This window comes from Carettochelys insculpta, chromosome 17, assembly GCF_033958435.1.
Source record: "Carettochelys insculpta isolate YL-2023 chromosome 17, ASM3395843v1, whole genome shotgun sequence".
In the NCBI taxonomy this organism is placed as follows: domain Eukaryota; kingdom Metazoa; phylum Chordata; order Testudines; family Carettochelyidae; genus Carettochelys; species Carettochelys insculpta.
Genome location: NC_134153.1, coordinates 22750788 through 22757713, shown reverse-complemented (window position 1 = coordinate 22757713; position 6926 = coordinate 22750788).

Genomic DNA, 6926 nt, shown 5'->3' with positions numbered 1-6926 from the left:
CAGCTTCCTGGCTGCTGCTGGGGCTGAGACTGCAGGGCTGCTTATCTGGCTACAGCTGCAGACCAGGGTCTGGGTTAACCTGGCACTGTCCAGCACTGGGGTGGGGTGATATAATAGCCTGAAAGAAGAGCACTGGCCCTTTGGGGGCTGGGACTCGCTTCCCTCAAACCCAGCCTTCACCGATCACCCATGACTACATTGATCCAGAAAACAACTTGTTGCAGGTTATTCATTCTTCTCCTCTTCTGGGTGAGGACACAGTGATCCAATAGGCAAGATTTAGATGGAAATAGATGGGTCAAGGAGCAACCTAAGAGGGGAGCTGAAGAGGTGGCTTTTATTTCCTTTATTTTGTTTTATTTATTTCCCCTTTATTTCCTTTCATTAGCGAATGGAAAGTTTAGGTAGCGTCCTTTGTGCCTAGGATGCAATGAGAATGAACAAGCAGAGGAATAATGAAGCCATCACTAAGACGCCATTCATTAATGTTTTCCTTGGCAGGAACATCTATCGTTCTCTTTCCCTGTGTCTTTCTTCTTAACTACAATTTCGTCATATTTAGCAACAATTTCGAGCTTAGTCATTCTATCAGGCCTATGTGATAAATCAGTGCCCTGTGGGGAGAATATGCCCAGCATCATTTATAATAGTTTGGGCTCTCATGAGATTCAATTTTCATGGCCTTTCAATAGGAACAAAGACAGTTATATACCCACTATCAGGAGTCTATATCCCATCCTGGGTGTTCAAGAAAGGCCTTTTTCATCTTCAGCTATGCTGATCCTATTGTTTTTGCTTCTCCCTCGCAAGCTCTCAGTGACCACACTTTTAAACTCTGTCTACTCTATAGGTACAAGTTGAACCTCTCTAGCCTGGCATCCTGGGGACCTGATACTGGCTGAACCAGAGAATTTCCTGAACCATGGGAGGTCAACATTGTCTAGCAGCATTATCAAAACTTCCACAGCTTACTGGGCTCTCAGGGTACATTAAAGCTAAATAACAGCACAAAACCTTGAGAGCCAGGACTGGTGGCTGTAAACAAACTTTATGGGACCACGGGAAACTTGAAAACACACATGGTAAGTGGACATCTGGCTAACAAAAATTATTCTGGACCACGGATGCTGTGGGACTCAGAGAATGCCAGACTAGAGAGGTTCTACCTGTTTCTTAATATCCATCTTCTCGTTTCTTAGAGCTTCTTTTGCTGCTTTGTCAGCCATCTCATTTCCAAATATTCCAGTGTGTGCCAGAACCCCTGCTGTTGTTACACGGATATTTGCTTGTAATATTTCTGTAGTTAGGAACATTATTTCACTTACTGTCATTTCTGCTTTCCAGAGACCCTGTTCTTATTGTCATACTGCCTGACAAGGAATCAGATAAAATTATAGCTGCTGCCGGTCACACAGCTCCAATCCAGGTTAGTGCTAACATTATCACCACTCGTTCAGCCATCAGAATGAGCAGGGAATTGGATAGCCTTTTAGATTTCTGGGTTCCAAGGTAAGGAACACAGAATGCTGTTTGCATTCTCCTTGGTTGTCATCTTTTGATTTATCTTTATAGATTTGACAAAACTGGACCCATTTTTCATAAATAAATTCAGAAATGTCATTGGCCATAACATGGCTTTTTCCTTCTATCATTTCTTCATACAATTCCAAATCCACAGATGGAAACACCTAACTGTGCAGCTGTAATTTAATTTCCCATAACTAAAAAGATTTGGTTTTCTCGATTCGTCTTACATACCTTGTTACCTGTTTTTTTACCCTGATAGTATGAGGAAGTCAGTAGCAAGTCGCATGTTTCTGCTTAACTCCTGGTAATCCCGTCCATCTCTTCTTCCTTGCTACCTTCTTGTTTTAGCTTTGTCGGCTCTGACTCTCCTCCAGGTAGAGCCTGCCTCAGGTTAACTGGCCCTTTATACTTACTCAGGCCTCTTGTGGGGTGTTCAGAGCCTTATTCGCCACAAAGGGGTGCCCTGTTTGCCACATGTGGTGAGAGGCGAACGTACTCGATATCAACCAGAAGTCCGGTGGCACCTTATAGACTAACAGATGTTTTGGAACATAAGCTTTTGTGAGCAAAGACCCGCTTTGTCAGATGCATGATGTATTGGATATCGTGGATCTGAGTATAGAGCAGGTTATGCAGAAGATGGATATAGTAAACAATAACAGCAATGAAGGGTCCTGTGGCACCTTATAGACTAACAGAAAAGTTTTGAGCAAACTTTTCTGTTAGTCTATAAGGTGCCACAGGACCCTTCGTTGCTGTTACAGATCCAGACTAACACGGCTACCCCTCTGATACTAAACAATAACAGTGAGATATGTTTTGATGAGTGAAGTAGACAAGACCATTAAGAAGAAGCTGTGTCAATTCTTTGTGTCAGTCTTCACTGCAGAGGAAGTGAGGGCGATTCCCACACCTGAGTCATTCTTTTTAATGACAAATCTGAGGAACTGTCCCTGGCTGAGGTGTCAACAGAGGAAGTTTTGCTACAAATTGATACGTCAAACAGTAATCAGTCACCAGGACCAGATGGTAGTCACCTGCGTTCTGATGAATTCAAATATGAAATTGCAGAACTACAGGTTGAACCTTTCTAGTCCAGCACTCTTGGGACCTGACTGGTGCTGAACCAGAGAATTTGCTGGACCACAGGAGGTCAATATTGTCTAGCACATTGCCAACACTCCCACTGTTTACTGGGTTCTTAGAAGACATTTAGGGGTAAATTAGATCTAAATAACATCACAGAACACTGAGAGCCAGGACTGGTGGCTGTAAACAAATTTTATAGGGTGGAAAACTGGGCCACACCCATGATAAGTGGACATCCAGCTAACTAAAGTCATGCTAGACCATGGATGTTGCCAGACTAGGGAGGTTCAACCTGTATTCAGTGTGTCATGTAACGTATCACTTAAATTAACCTCTGTATCAGAGGATGGGGGAAAGCTAGTGTAACAGTGATTTTTTTTTTAAAAAAAGCTTCAGAGCTGATTCTGGCAGGTAGAGGCTGGTAAGCCTAACTTCAGTACCAGGGAGATTGGATGGAACTATAGTAAAGGGCAGAGTGACCAGACTCATATAAGATATGTTGGGCTTGGTTGACACGAGGGCTACATGTACACTACAGCACTCTTTCAAAAGAAGTTCTTCTGGAAGATCTCTTGGAAAAAAAACTTCTTTCAAAAGAGCGCATCCACACACAAAAAAGCAGGTCAAAAATCGATCCATTCTTCCCATAGAGAGCATCCACACAGCCTCCGCTCTTTCAAAAGAATGGGCCAGGGGTTGAAAAATCCAGCACTGTGAGGACTACGGCGTCTACACTCATTTTTCTCCAGAAGACTCTGTCAGAAAAAGGCGCTCTTCCTTATCTGGGAGAGGAAGAGGGCCTCCGGAAAAAGTGCTGTGTTCTTTTGATTACAGATTGAAAGAGTGCATTTTGTGTGTAGATGCTTCATGGGTTCTTCTGGAAAAGGCCCGTTTTTTCAAAAGAACTTGCTAGGATACATGCAGGCTAGGAGATTAGGTTGAATTTCTAAGGAATCAGTCCACATAAAGGGGTTCATTTAATCAACTTTAAGGGCTCCTAAGGTCTGCTTTTGTACTGCTTTTCACAAGGATTAACATCAAATTTGACCTTGCTTGGTCAGCCTTAGGGTCGTGCAGACAGAGCAATGTGCAATTTGACATCCTTGGCCACTTGGAGGTGTCCCACAGTGCCCCAATGTGACCACTCTGGCCACCACTTTCAGCTCCTCTGCTCTCCAGGGCTGCGTCTACACGTGCACGCTACTTCGAAGTAGCGGCAGTAACTTCGAAATAGCGCCCGTCACGTCTACACGTGTTGGGCGCTATTTCGAAGTTGAAATCGACATTAGGCGGCGAGACGTCGAAGTCGCTAACCCCATGAGCGGATGGGAATAGCGCCCTACTTCGACGTTCAACATCGAAGTAGGGACGTGTAGACGATCCGCGTCCCGCAACATCGAAATAGCGGGGTCCTCCATGGCGGCCATCAGCTGGGGGGTTGAGAGATACTCTCTCTCCAGCCCTTGCGGGGCTCTGTGGTCACCGTGGGCAGCAGCCCTTAGCCCAGGGCTTCTGGCTGCTGCTGCTGCAGCTGGGGGTCCGTGCTGCATATACAGGGTCTGCAACTAGTTGTTGGCTCTGTGTATCTTGCACTGTTTAATGAAAGTGTGTCTGGGAGGGGCCCTTTAAGGGAGCGACTTGCTGTTGAGTCCGCCCCGTGACCCTGTCTGCAGCTGTGCCTGGCTCCCTTATTTCGATGTGTGCTACTTTGCCGTGTAGACGTTCCCTCGCTGTGCCTATTTCGATGTTGGGCTGAGCAACGTCGAAGTTGAACATCGACGTTGCCAGCCCTGGAGGACGTGTAGACGTTATTCATCGAAATAGCCTATTTCGATGTCGCAACATCGAAATAAGCTATTTCGAAGTTGGGTGCACGTGTAGACGTAGCCCAGGTGTGCAGGAAATGGTCTTCGAAAAACTGAATTTCATTTCCTGTTTGGCCAGAGTGGTGAGCGAAGCAGGCAACACAACTCAGCGGCACATGTGGCCGTGAATTCCCAGTGTCACAGATGAGTTCCAGAATGAGCATGCAGGTGATCCAGGACCTTATTGCTGTGGGGAGAGTGGGGAAGGGGTGAGGTTATTAATATGTGCTGGAAAAACTATGAAGCACCAAAATTCCAACATATACACCAAGATCTCACAAGGCAGAGAGGAAAAGGATACCCCAGGGATACTCAGCAGTGCTGCATGAAAATAAAGGAGTTCAGGCAGGAGTACCATAAAACAGAAGAAGCAAATGGGTGTTCTGGATCGTTGCCACAAACATGTCTCTTCTATGAGCAGCTGCATGGGATTCTAGGGAGTGACCCAACCACTGTCCCCAAATAATCTGTGGATACCTCTGTAGAGATTCCTCAGAAATCCTCTGGCAACAGCAAGGAGGACATGGTGGATGAGGAAGAGGAGGAGGACAATAGGTGAAAGGAGCAGCTGATCTTGGTGACAGCCAGGTTCAGGAGCCTGGATCTCATCCCCTCCTCCCAGGATGTTTTGCAGCCGGACCCTGACTTGTGCATCATGCATCTTTCCACACTGATGTTGGTGATCTAGAAAAGTGGATAAACAGTGAGTTGGTGAACTTTGCAGACGATACCAAACTATTTACGACAGTTGAGTCCAAAGCTGATTGTAAAGAGTTACAAAGGGATCTTACTAAACAGGGGCAGCATGTTTGTAGAATTTTGGTGAGGCCCAGGACAGGTCCAAGTCCCTTCCCCGCATCCCTCCCCACTAAAGGCTCTGGGATGGAGTTTGGTTGGGGTGTAGGCTCTAGGAGGGAGTTTGGATGGGGAGGGGTTCAGGTTCTGGAAAGGAAGTTAGGTGCAGGAGGGGATCTGGGGTGCAGGCTGAGATAGAGGTTGGGATCTGGGTGCAGTTTCTAGATTAGGGCTGGGGATTCAAGTGCAGGTGCTGAGAGGGAGTTTGGGAGGGGTCAGGCTGTAGGAAAGTAGTTTGGGGGCATGGGATGGGGGTGCAGGCTCAGAGCTGGGACAGGAGCTTAGGGTGCAGGAGGGGGTGCAGGCTGTGCAAGGGAGTTTGGCTGCTGGAGGGAGTCTGGGGTGTAGGCTCTGGGTGGAGGAAGGAGGTGGGTGGAGATTATGGTGCTTATCTGGGGCACCTTATCTGGCAGTGGTTCCCAGGCAGGGGGATTAGAGGGTCTACATGTGCTGCTGCCCATGGGTGCTGCCTCTGTAGTTCCCACTGACTGTTAGCAGGAATACTCAGGGCAGAGACATCTCCCCCTCCACTGAGGGGATGCAGGGATATGCCAACCGTCATGTGTGGAGTGAGAGCTGGCCAGAAGCAGCTCTAGCCACGCTGCACTGCCAGTGTTGGTGACAGGGGTCCTGTTAAATTACCCAGGGACCCAAGCAGGGAGCACTCTGGGGCAGGTTGGCAGGCAGGGCCCGTGGAGAGAGACCTGGCCCCAAGCTTAACTGGAGTTGGGCCTCCAGGTCAGGAATATTCCTGGAATCCCAGGCACCACGTCCCATGTCACTTGCTGCCCCACTTACAAAATTGTGGGACTGATAGCAAGCAAATGGCACAGGAGATTCAGTGTTGATGAGTGCAAAATAATGCATATGGAAAACATTATCCCAACTATACATCCAAAATAATGGGATCTAAATTAGCTGTTACCACTCAAGAAGCAGATCTTGGCACCATTGTGAAAAGTTCCCTAAAAATATCTGCTCGTGGTGCAGCAGCAGTCAAAACCTCTAACAGACCATTGGGAACCACTAGGAAAAATATGGATAATAATGTAGAAAATATCATAATACTACTGCATTCATCCATGGCATGGGGGCCCCTGGAATACTGCTGCAGTTTTGGTCACCCCATCTCAGAAAAGATATGTTAGAATCAGGAAATTACAGAGAAGGCAACAAAAATCATCAAGGGTATGGAACAGCATCCATATGGGGAGAGATTAAAAAAACTGGAACTACTTATCTTAGAAAAGAGACAACTAAGGAGGGATATTATGGAGGTATAAAATCATGAAAAGGGTGTAACAAGTGACTACGGAAGCTTAATTTACTTCTTCACATAACACAAGAACCCAAGATCACCGAATGAAATTAAATGTGCACAAAAAGCAGTTTTAAAACAAGCACAAGGAAGTAGTTCCTCATTCAATACACAGTCAACCTGTCGAACTCCTTGCCAGGGGAATTTGTGAACTGTGTAACTTGGGGTCAAAAAAGAATTAGCTATGTTCATGGAGTTTAGGGACCATTAATGATTATTAGCCAGTATGGTCCAGGACACAGTCCCACGGCCTGAGTGTCCCTGAACCTAAG